Source organism: Tupaia chinensis, unplaced genomic scaffold, assembly GCF_000334495.1.
Source record: "Tupaia chinensis unplaced genomic scaffold, TupChi_1.0 Scaffold000674_2, whole genome shotgun sequence".
Lineage (NCBI taxonomy): Eukaryota > Metazoa > Chordata > Mammalia > Scandentia > Tupaiidae > Tupaia > Tupaia belangeri.
Window position 1 is genome coordinate 1,595,818 of NW_006160198.1, and position 12,320 is coordinate 1,608,137.

Genomic DNA, 12,320 nt, shown 5'->3' on the forward strand with positions numbered 1-12,320 from the left:
CTTTCCCTGGCAAAAACTCTATTACAAATAACAAAACAAAACAAGTATGTTAGCTGTCCAAATTGTAAGTCAATGTTGTCCCTTTTGTTTACATACTGAAATTAAGCAATTGCTTTACTCATTACATTTCATACTTATAGGTCTATGTGTGCTGTTTCTTCTCTTTATATGTGGAATTATGTGATTTTTAAAATTTATTTTAAAGCTCATAATACCTACTGGAAGCACTGTATGAAAGGTTTTTGAATGAATTTTCTCTACCACCTACAAAAATTTGCACAGACATTAAGTAGTGAGAAAAATCAAGTCCTTTAACTTTTTTCTCCTCCATGCTCCTCTAGGGATTTTGGGCACACATGCACACACTCCCAGCATGATTTTCAAGCCACAGGGTTTGGGACTCAAATCATGATCAGCCATGTGGGGGTCCAGCGCCTTAAACACCACAACTCTAGCTGGCCCCTCAAATTTTATTTTTAATAGTAAATACCAGCCAATTAAAGTTAAAAAGGACCAAATTCTTCAATTATCATCACTTAATACAGCTTTATTGCTTATCTTTTAAAGGACACAAAGCTCTTTCAGAATGAAAACTCTGCCATAAGCTATAGTACTATCAGTACAAAACATGTGCTGAAGTCATCAGATGAAATATAACTTTAGTGTGATTGCTATTCATTTAACTAAGAAAATTAAGAAAGATTTAAAAGAGAAGGGACAGTAGTAATTTAATTGCCATGGGAAATTTGGGGGAAGTAATACTTTAGGGTTAGAATTATGAATAGTTATTCATAAAATTATTTCCTGGATCTAGAGCAACTTTAAAAACTGCATATGGAAAAAGAAGTTAAAAGTGTTATCTTTACTATAGTTATTAATACAGCCTTTCTCAACTTGCCAGAAAAAATACTTATTTAGAAAAAGAGGGAAATAAAACATCACACTATCACCAAAATGTGTTACTGACAGAATCTATCAAAAACACTGTTTTGTTCAACATTATATATAACCAGAACCTAGCAAAGTGCCTGGCACACAGTAAGAACTCAGTAAGTAATGGTTCAAATGAATGAATACAGTAATGCACTGCAAGCCAGTGAAACAGAAAAGATAGTTACCAGTTACTCTGTGAGAGAGGGAGCAAGTCAGCTAAAGAGCTTTGCTCCTCTCTCTCAATCTATTTTCTTCTGGTTCAGAAACATACCAAGCCCTGTACTAAGAGGAAACCATACAGCTATTTCTTTATTGTATGAGTTCTGTTTTTGGAAGAGCAGCCAGGAACATTTCCTATTGTCCCTCTCACCCCATTATTGCTCTGTAATTTAGACTAAGTTTCCCAGATAAAATCCTGGCAAGTAGAAAGGAAGGACTGAGAGCTGTGAACTACATTCTTAGAAAAAAGCCATTCCATTCTCCTCTCGGGATCTTGGGCACGCACGCACACGCGCCCGGCGTGAGTTTTAAGCCACCGGGTCCGGGACACGAACCGCGGTCGACTACGTGGGACTCCAGCGACATAGCCATTACGCTAACTGCTGGTTCCCTGAACTACATTCTTAGAAAAAAGCCATGCGTAAAACAATGTGTATATGGCAGATATTAAGGATCTCGACTAGCAGTGACTACCTGAGGCTGTTGTTCTGAATAGTACACAACCAGGCAATGCAGAAGAAAATCACACCAAAGACCATGGAAACTAAGCTTGGAGATTTAAACTACATTTACAGGTAAAAGAAGACCAGAGTAGCCTTCAAAATGATAAAAATGTAGGATAGTGGATCATCTACATCCATTGACTTTTGGCAAACGCTTCTGAGAACAGCCTGCTGGTGACTCAAAGATAGGAAAGTCATCCAAAAATAAGAATCATGAACAAAATTATAGAAAACTGCTTGTCATCAAGATAAGAGTTTGTTATCTATGAAACAGAGTTCAGATGAAGATGAAAGGATGAAAAATAATTAAGAATTAAAATCATGCTGAAGAAACAAGAGTAGGAATAACATTACGAAAATTGTAATTCAATGATAAAGAATATAAACATTAGACATGTCCCAGAATTCATAGTAAAACATTAGAGATTAAAAACTATTAGAAATATGGGACTAGCAGATGCTTACATCACTGGCCGCCCGTGTCATCGACCGCAGTTCAAGTCCCAGACCTGGCAGCTTAAACCTCATGCTGGGTACATGTGTGTGTGTGCCCAAGATTCCAAGAGGAGATGGAGGAGAAGGGCTTGTGGTGTGGCTATACCCCCTCAGGGGTGATTTATTACTCCTTCTCTTTGTTTCCAGCGAGCACACGCACCCTATAGCAAAAATCTCTCTCTCTAAAAACACACTAAAATAAAAGCAAAAAAACCTATTAGAAATATAATAAAAATCGAGAATGCAGAAAGGAGCTCTATGCTAAAAAAAAATCCTGTTTCTTTCTTTCTTTCTTTCTTTTTTTTTTTTTTTTGAAGAATTAGTTTATTTGGGACCAGCAGTTAGCGTAAGGGCTATGTCGCTGAACTCCCATGTAGCCGACCGTGGTTCAAGTCCTGGACCCGGTGGCTTAAACTCACGCCGGGCGCATGTGTGTGCCCAAGATACCGAGAGGAGAATGGAGGAGAAGGGATTGTGGCATAGCCATCCCCCCTGGGAGATGATTTCTCGCTTTCTATCTCTCTGTCTCTGTCTGTCTTTCTGGCAAGCTCACGTGCCCTATAGCAAAAACCTCTCAAAAATTATTATTTTAACTTTATTTATTTATTTTAATTTTACCAGAGAGTAACAAAGTAAGTGAGTGAGTCAGAGAGGGAGAGAAAGTGAGAAGCAAGCCGCCAGGTCAAAGACTTGAACCATGGTCGAATATGTGGGAATCTTGTACCCTTAGCCACCATGACCCCTGCCAGCCTTCCTGTTTCTTTTCTTTTTTAAAGTATTATTATTATTATTATTGCTACAGGGTACGTGCGCTCGCCAGAGACAGAAAGCGAGAAATCATCCCCTGGGGGTATGGTCATGCCGCAATTCCTTCTCCATTCTCCTCTCAGGATCTTGGGCACACACGCACACGCGCCCGGCATGAGTCTAAGCCACTGAGTCCGGGACTCAAACTGTGGTCGACTACATGGGAGTCCAGCGACACAGTCATTACACTAACTGCTGGTCCCCAGAGTATTATTATTTTTAATTTGACCAGAGAGAGATAGGAAGGGAAAACAAGAAAGAAAGCCACCAGGTCTCGGACTTGAACCACAGTTGACACGGTGGGAGTCCAGCAATTCAAATACCACACCACCTACTGGCCCCAAAAATATACTGGATATAAAATGTCAGACAATAATCAGTGCAGAAAATACTCTACCTTGAAATAGCTTAGCTAAAGCTTAATTACACAGATAAAGCAAAGCATGTAAAACCAGAAAAATAGAAAAACAAAAAACAAAAATAGTCTACAGGAAAAGACAGGTTGACTACAGATTTCTTTGCAACATTAAAAGAATAAAGCAAGGACCGGTGGACAGTGTAATGGTAATGTCACTGGACTTCCACAGTCGACCACGGTTCGAGTTCTGGACCCAGTGGCTTAAAACCAACACCGTGTGTGTGTGTGTGCATGCCCAAAATCCCAAGAGAATGTTAGAGAAGGGACTGCGGCATGGCCATCCCCGCTTGGGGGTGACTTCTCACTTTCTGTGTCTCTGTCTCTCCAGTGAGCACATACACTCTCTAGCAAAAATATCTCTCTGTAACCAAACAAAAAACAATGAAGCAAAGTATTCAAGTTTTAAGAGACTATGATGCAGAAAGTTTATACTTAGTCAACTTAAAAAGTCTGAAAGTTGGGCCAGCCCATGGAGTGGTGGTTATCCTACACGGCTGACTATGACAAGGTACAAGTCCTAGACCTGGTAGCTTGGGAAACACATCAGGAGTGTGTGTCCAAAATCCTGAAAGAGAAAAGTGGAGGAGAGGTGACTGTGGCAAGACCATTTTCCATGAAATGTGCTTTCTCACTTTCTCTCTTTTTGTCTATGACTCTTGCTGGCAAGTGCACACACCCTCTGGCCAAAAAAAAAAAAAAAAGTCTGAACACCTATAAATATATTAATTACTAATTATGTAAGGGTTCAGAAACTATGTTTCCATATATCTTCCTTAAAAAAATTTCTTGAGTAAATGATCAAGATAAGCACTGCCTACTCTAAATATTAGAAGTTAAAAAAATTAAAAGGTGGCTGTCCCCATAGGACAGTCACTAAACACCATGAGTGGGGAGGTAGAGCCCACATGGACAACTATGGTTTGAATCCCTGCTCTAGTGGCTTGAAAAACATGCTGGGCATGTGCATACAAGTGCCCCAAATCCTGACAGAACAGAGAAATGCAGGGAAAAAGATTGCAATGTGACCATGCCCCAAGAGGGTGTGCGTGTGCATGTGAGCACACACACATCCCTCTCCCTCCTTTCCCCTGACACACATGTCTTCTGGCCTTTTTTTTTTTAAAGGAAAGGTGGTTATATATTAAAAACATGCTATTAAGACCACTGAATGCACAAACAGAGATAAAGTAAGCCACAGTAGCTCAGCAGTAACAAAATGCTCTGTGATGTTGAACCCCTCATGGGAAAATCTCAGGTTCACATCCCAACCAGGCCTTATATACAGGAGGCAAACACGCAAGACCACGATCAAGGTTGGCTAAAGCTAGAGGTGGACTGCGACATGAACACCCTGTTGAGAGCGCCTGTCTCTGTCTCTTTCTCTTTTAGAAAGAAATAAACCAGGGCCAGCAGGTGGCAGAGTGTTAACATCACTGGACTCCCACATGGCTGTTCAAGTCCTGGACCTGGTGGCTGGAAAACCATGCTAGGTGCATGTGCATGGGTGTACAAGATCCCAGGAGGAGAATGAGGGAGACGGGATTGTGGCATGGCCACCCCGTGGGGGGGTGACTTCTCACTTTCCCTCTTCCTGTTTATCTCTCTCTATGACACAAACCTCTGAAATAAATAAACAAACAAACAAACCTATGTATATAATATACACACACATACATGTTTGTATGTGTATGCACAAATATAAATATACAAATATAAACCAGGGTCCAAATCCAGTTGTTTTTTTTTTTTTTTTAAGAATTATTTATTATCATTATTTTTCAATTTTGACCAGAGAGAGACAGAGAAAGAGAGCAAGAGAGAGAGAGCGCACACAAGCCACCAGGTGCGGGACTCTAACTGCGGTCAGCTATGTGGGAGCCCAGGTCCTCTAACCAATATTCCACCTGCTGGCCCCAGACCCAGTTATTATCCAAGTAACTGTATAGGTATGGGAGAGAAATGAAGTACACAAAATTCTCTATCTTACATACAGGAGGAGAAAACAGAGATCTAAGTTTTGTCTTTGATTAGTCTAGAAATATGGATTAAGCAGAATTTTGAACAACTTTAATGTAAGTACTATAAATATTAAAAAGCAACACACACTTTACCAAATCACTAGAGAGAAAAAGCATACATACATTGACAATAAATCAACAACAGAGGGGCTAGATGGAGGCACAGGAATAATTTAACATTCTGCAAGTCTGATCTACAAAGGAAGGTTCCAGGTTTTTACCTGGAGAATTCTCTGAACATGTTTGGCATGTGTGCCCTGAGCTAGGGCTGACTGAGGCTAGGAGTGGACTGTGGCATGAAAACTCTTTGGCTATGCTGCCCGTCTGTGTCTCTTTCTCATTGAAGAAAGAAAGAAACTTGAAGGAAAAAAAAAAAAGTAGGAAATCAAGATAGAAATAAAATATCAAACAACATAGGTTAAGAGCAAATATATTGGTTATACAAAATGTAAATGAGATCCCTCATTAAAAAAAATAAAAGCCCTGGTGCCACCCCTGTAACCTGGTGGTTAAGGAAAGCTATATATAGGACAGTCAGGAGATGGCATGGAGTTTGAAGTGCTGAGCCCCACATAGTCTACTCTGTAATTTGAGTACCAGGCCTGGCGGGTTGAAAATCACATTGGACATGTGTACATGCACACTCAAAATCCTAAAAGGAAAACGGAAGTGAGACTGCAGGGTGGCTATACCTTCTAGGGGGTGATTTTTCTCTCTCTCTCTCCAGCAGGAACAGAAACTTGAAGGAAAGAAAAAAAAAAAAAAAAAAAAAAAAAAAAAAAGAAAGAAAGAAAAAGCTAGATCCCACATGGATGGCCAACCATACTTCAAATCCCAGGCCTGACATCTTGAAAAACATGCTGTACACATGTGTGTGCATGTTCCAAATCCCAACAGGATAGAGAAATGGTGAAGAGACTGTGGCATGATCATACCCTATGGGGCAGGAGGGGGTGCCTTTTCTTGCTTTCTCTCTGGCAATCACACACACCCTCTGGCAATTTAAAAATTAAAAAAAAGCCTATCATAATGGTTTAAAATGGAAATTGATTTATGTTGCTTAAAATACAATTTAAAGAACAAAATAAGGATGGAGCAAGATGTATGAGAAGTATACAAGATGTTATACTTGTATAACAGAAGTCGAATGAAGGGCCACTGTTTCATTCACCTTGCCTATCTTAGTGATATACTACATTACTAAATCTCACTATTAAGTCTGGGATTTATTATTTTTTCCTTTGTAGTTCTGAGGGTACAAAAATATTCTGAGAAAGTACAAAGTACAAAGTACTTTCTTGTGAGAAAAGCTGTTCAAGTTTGGTTTACTATCTATTAACAGTTTTTATTTTTTTGCTCCTAAGTAAAATTGATCTGACTTTTTTTAAAAAAGAATTATTTTACTGGGACCAGCAGGTGACATGGTGGTTAAAGTGCTGGGCACTCCCACATGGCCAAGCATGGTTTGAGTCCCGGACCTGCTGGCTTGCTTTTTTGCTTCCTCTCTCTATCTCTCTGGTCAAATTAAACTAAATAAATAAAATTAACAATTCTTTAAAAAATTATTTTATTTAATCTTACTTATTTTTAAATTTGACCAGACAGGGACAGAGTGAGAGAGAAATAAAGTGGGAAAGCCAGCGGCCAGGTCCAGGACTCAAACTGCAATCGGCCATGTGGGGAGTCCAGCAACCTTAACCATCACGCTACCTTGCCAGCCCCCGATCTGACATTTTATTTTCTGTTTAATGTGTCAGGTTTTAATATTGTTATGCCAGTTACAAAATGAACTGGAAATTACTATAAATTCACTGTTTTGTGTTCTAATAATATGCATGCACACATGCATACATGTAAACATAAAAATTACGTCTTAAAAATTTTAAGAGTTCATTTTTAAAAGTAATATTAAAACACTTAGTTCTGAAGTTACTGGGTTGTTGGAAAAGTCATAGTTCATTTTTGCATAGCAAATATGCCATGATTTTCTTGATGACCTAATTTTTTTGAGCTTTTTTCCATAGTATGGATAAATTGGGGTTATCCATATCTTAAGTCTAGATAGACTATATTGATCCAGAATATTAAATTTCATTTAGATTTCCAATTCATCACCATAGACTTGAACACACTTTATTTTATTGTTTATTTTTAATTGGCACAGGATACATGTGCATACCACAGAGAGAAAGAGAGGGAGAGGAAAAACGTATCCCCTAATGTAGCGATCCCTTCACCATTTCTCCATCCTGCTTGTCCAGACCTAGGGCACATACCACACATACACATACACACACACTTGGCTTGTTTTTCAAGTCGCTAGAGCTGGGATTTGAACCATGGTTGGCCATGTGGGATGTGGCTCCCCTAGCCATGAGGCCTGCCCAACATTCTATTAAATTTTTTTTTCTTAATTGATACTGGGAGCATTTAAAATTAAATATGCAGGGCCAGTGCAATCTGGTGGTTAAGGTGATGGATCCCACATGGCCGACTCCACAGTTTGAGTCCCAGAACCAGCAGCTTGAACAGGGCACATATGTGTACATGCCCAAAATCCCAAGGGAAGACTGGAAGAGAAGGGATTGTGGTGTGGTCATTCCCTTGTGGGGTAATTTCTCACTTTCTTCTCTGTGTCTCTCCAGCAAAAGCATGTGCCCTATGGTAAGGTGTAGTGGTAAGGCACTGGATTCCAACATGGCCAACTGTGGCCCAAGTCCTAGACCCAGTGGCTTGAAACTCATGCCAGGCATGGATGTGTGGGTGCCCAAAATCCTGAGACGATAATGGAGGAGAAAGGACTATAGTGTGGCCATTCCCCCTGCAGGGTGATTTCTCCCCTTTTGTCCCTCTGGAGAGTGTACATACCTTATAGCAAAAAATGTCTCAAAAAAAAAGAAATTGAATTTGCTTCTTCATATTACATTATACCACCATCCAGATGGATTATTATTATTATTTTTTAATAAAAGGAAAAGAAAAAGTATGAATCCAGTTGTTATGGTGCAGTGGTAATGCAAGTATCCTATAAGTCTTGGAAGCCATGTGGTTACAGTAGGTTCAAATCTCCAAGTCAACTTAAAAACACGCCAGGCAGGTGCCCAGGATTGTGAAGAACAGAAGCATTGAGAGGGACCAGCAGTTAGAATAATGGCTATGTCGCTGAACTCCCATGTAGCTGACTGCGGTTCAAGTCCCGGACCTGGTGGCTTAAACTCACGCTGGGTGCGGGTGCATGTGTGCCCAAGATCCCGAGAGGAGAATGGAGGAGAAGGGATTGTGGCCTGGCCATCCCCCCTGGAGGGTGATTTCTTGCTTTCTATCTCTCTAAAGAACTGAAGCATTGAGAAAAGGGATTATGGTGCGACTATGAAAATGTTCTCTCTCTCAATGAATTCACTATCTTTAAAAATATTTAAAAACCACGCTAAAAATATTGGTGACTATCCATATGAACTGAGTGAAAAAACATGCTTTAGGCACAAACTCAATTAAAATAACATAAAATTGACAACACAATCTAAAATTTATTAATACTGAAAAAATTAAAAAAAAAAAATACTCTTAAAAATAATTGTCCCATTTATAGCAAAGTTAATATACAAGTAAATTCAAATATACTAAAACCTTAATGGAAATGGGCTAAGAATATGAAAAGGCTAATTATATAAGATATACATGATGAAATAAATATGAAAAATGTTCAACCTTCCTATTTGACCTTCTTTAATTAAAGAAATGCCAATTAACACTTTAAAACATTGTGCTTCTTTCCTACCAAACAAGCTGATTTTTGCCCAATTTTGGAGAGGGTATAATAAAAGAGACACTCACACTCAGCACTGTTGATAGGAATGTGAATTGGTACAATCAGAAAAGCAATTGAACAATGTATATCAGAGGCTTACAACTACACAAACTTTTTAATCTACTTTTTAACTCATAATTACTATCTGAGTAAGTAAGCAGAGATGCTTGCAAGAACCAAAATGTTTATGATAGTTCTTATAAAAGTACAAATAAATCTAGGAACTTAATTTATAATTCAATAATACTGTTGAAAGTCCCTTTCTCTGAGATCTCTGATGGCTCTAGACATCTTAACCAGCAATACATATAACCATAAGTTAAAAGTATTCCAGAGGGGGGACCAGCAGTTAGTGTAATGGCTATGTCGCTGGAGTCCCACGTAGTTGACCACCGTTTGCGCCCCGGACCCGGTGGCTTAAAACTCACGCTGGGTGCGTGTGCATGCATGCCCAAGATTCCGAGAGGAGAATGGAGAAGGGATTGCAGGCGTGGCCATCCCCCTGGGGAGTGATTTCTCACTTTCTGTCTCTCTGTCTCTCTATCTGTCTGGCGAGCGAGCGCACATGCCCTATAGCAAAAACCTCTCCCCCCATCCCCCCAAAAAAAGAAAAAGAAAAAAAAGTATCCCAGAGGCCTGGATGGTGGCTTAGCAGTAAGATGCAACACTCTGCAAGACTGACCTATATGGAAAAGTTGTAGGTTCACATCCAAATACTACCAGATGTGTGTGACTATGAACAGATGCTGGCTAAAGCTGGGGGCAGCTTGAACAAGACCCTATGGGAGATGCTATCTATATGTCTGTCTCTCCTCTCACTAATGGAAAAAATAAACTTAAAGAAAAAAAGTAAGTAACCTAACTTGCTACCTACCATACTAAATATTTTAATTTACAATCTTGAAGAAATCCTCTTCTGTCGGAAAGTTTAAGTCAATGCGAAACATTTGGGCTTTTTTCTTTTCTTTTTTCAAATAATTATTTTGTCATTATTCTTTTTTTTAAATGAATTTATTTATTTTTATATACATTCAATGACATCGTTGAGCTTACAAAGTGAACATTTCAATATGTGAACAATTCTACCTAGTCCCATTGATCAAAATATCTTCAAGGGGCCAGCAGTTAGCATAATGGCTATGTCACTGGACTCCCACGTAGTCGACGGCAGTTCGTGTCCCGGACCCGGTGGCTTAAAACTCATGCCAGGCGCGTGTGCATGTGTGCCCAAGATCCCCAGAGGAGAATGGAGGAGAAGGGATTGTGGCATGGCCATCCCCCCTGGGGGATGATTTCTCGCTTTCTGTCTCTCTGTCTCTCTGTCTCTCTCTGTCTAGCGAGTGCGCGTGCCCTATAGCAAAAATCTCTCTCTCAAAAAAAAGTATCTTCAACAGATTATACCACACCTCTCCATCCTGTAAATGCTCTGCCTCTGTATCCCTCCTCCAGATGTCCTTCCCTAGACCCCACTCCTCCACACACACATCTGGCATTCACACCCATCTCCTGTGTTTGTATATTTTTTAGTCAGTCAGTTTTGGTCGTAGAGTGCAGACACCCAGTATATATTAAGTGGGGACAGTCATTATTATTTTCTAATTTTACCAGGGAGGGACAGAGAGAGAGAGAGAGAGAGGGAAAGTAAGACAGCAAGCCACCCAGTCTGGGACTTGAACTGTGGTCGGCCATATGGGAGCCCAGTGCCCCTACCAAACATGCCACCTGCTGGCTCCTCTTTTAAACCACAACAAATACAAATTATAGAAAAATTAAAAAGTAAGCACAGTACTCAAACAATTCGGTTGCCAGGGAAGTCATGATGTTTTTTCTATGTTATTCTATGCAAAAATGCATCATGACTTTCCCAACTACCATGAATCATGGTTGCATATATCGTAAGCATATATAATTATTTAAGAATCACTTTGACATATTTTAAAGAACTTAAACAACAACAAAAATAAGACATTAATTATTTTCTTTTTTTCTAAGAGAGATTTTTGCTACAAGTTGCACGCACTTGCCAGAAAGACAGAGAGACAGAGAAAGAGAAAGCAAGATATCACCTCCTGGTGGTGGTGGGGGGGGGGCCACACAGCAATCCTTTCTCCTTCATTCTACTCTCAGGATCTTGGGCACGTGCACACACATAACTGGCGTGAGTTTAAGTCATTGGAGTCTGCAGTTGACTATGTGGGAGTCCAGTGACAACCATTTTGCCATCTGCTGGTCCCCAAATGCTAATTCGTTATAGCAGCAGAAGTCGCAAATATAAAAACTGGGGCCGGCAAGTGGCGTGCTGGTTAAGGTGCTAGACTCTCACATGGCGACTACGGTTCAAGTCCTTTCTCTCTCTCTGTTTCTCTCTGGTCAAATTAAAAAATGATAACAATAATAACAAATAAAGTTAAATAAATAATTTTTAAAAATATGAGGAATTTTCAAGATATACTAGATGGGTGTACTCTAGGCCATCTAGGCTAATAAAGAGATTAGGGTATAGCTCTGTTATGAATATTAAATAATGAGAGGAAAAGAGCCTAAGGTAAGAGATGAAGTAAAGGAAAAAAAGCAGGAATGGTCAGGATAGCAAGGGGTAATGGCCACAGAGACAGAGTCCCAGGATCAGGACATACCATCCAGAGAAAGAGATGCCAAACAAAAGCCAAAGAAAATTGGTCTATATTTCACACAATGCCACAATAACACGCATATATACACATACACACATCACTGACAACAGAAAAGAAAAATAAGAAACATCCATGTTCTATAACTTTACAATCTGTTAAAACTTAAAATTGAAACATGATTTCTAGTTACATATTTCTCTGAAAATATGAAGCTAAATCATACATAAAAACAAAAACTTGAAGCACTGGTTTGTCAGAAGAGTCATGACACATTTTTGTACAGAAAAACAAAAAAATATGTCGCAACTTTTCCAACAACCCAATAATACTTTTGTTACATAAATCCTCAATACTAAATGCTCACAGGCAACCCTGAAATCACTTATATAAGTCTCACTCTTTAAAATAAGTTTGTTTTATAGGGGGAAGAAAATCCGTATCTGTAAACTGCTAAAAAGATATTTAACAGAACTATGGCGTAAACTG

General features: G+C 39.3%; 1 protein-coding gene and 1 pseudogene across 2 annotated transcripts in view; one reads left to right on the top strand and one right to left on the bottom strand.

Annotated features, from left to right (window-relative positions):
- PSMD14 (proteasome 26S subunit, non-ATPase 14) overlaps positions 1 to 12,320 on the bottom strand; it is a 126,131-nt gene that overhangs the window by 53,309 nt on the left and 60,502 nt on the right. The window lies entirely within an intron of this gene.
- The window catches only part of LOC106736176 (gamma-aminobutyric acid receptor subunit theta pseudogene), a 26,098-nt pseudogene continuing 18,369 nt past the window's right edge, over positions 4,592 to 12,320 (top strand).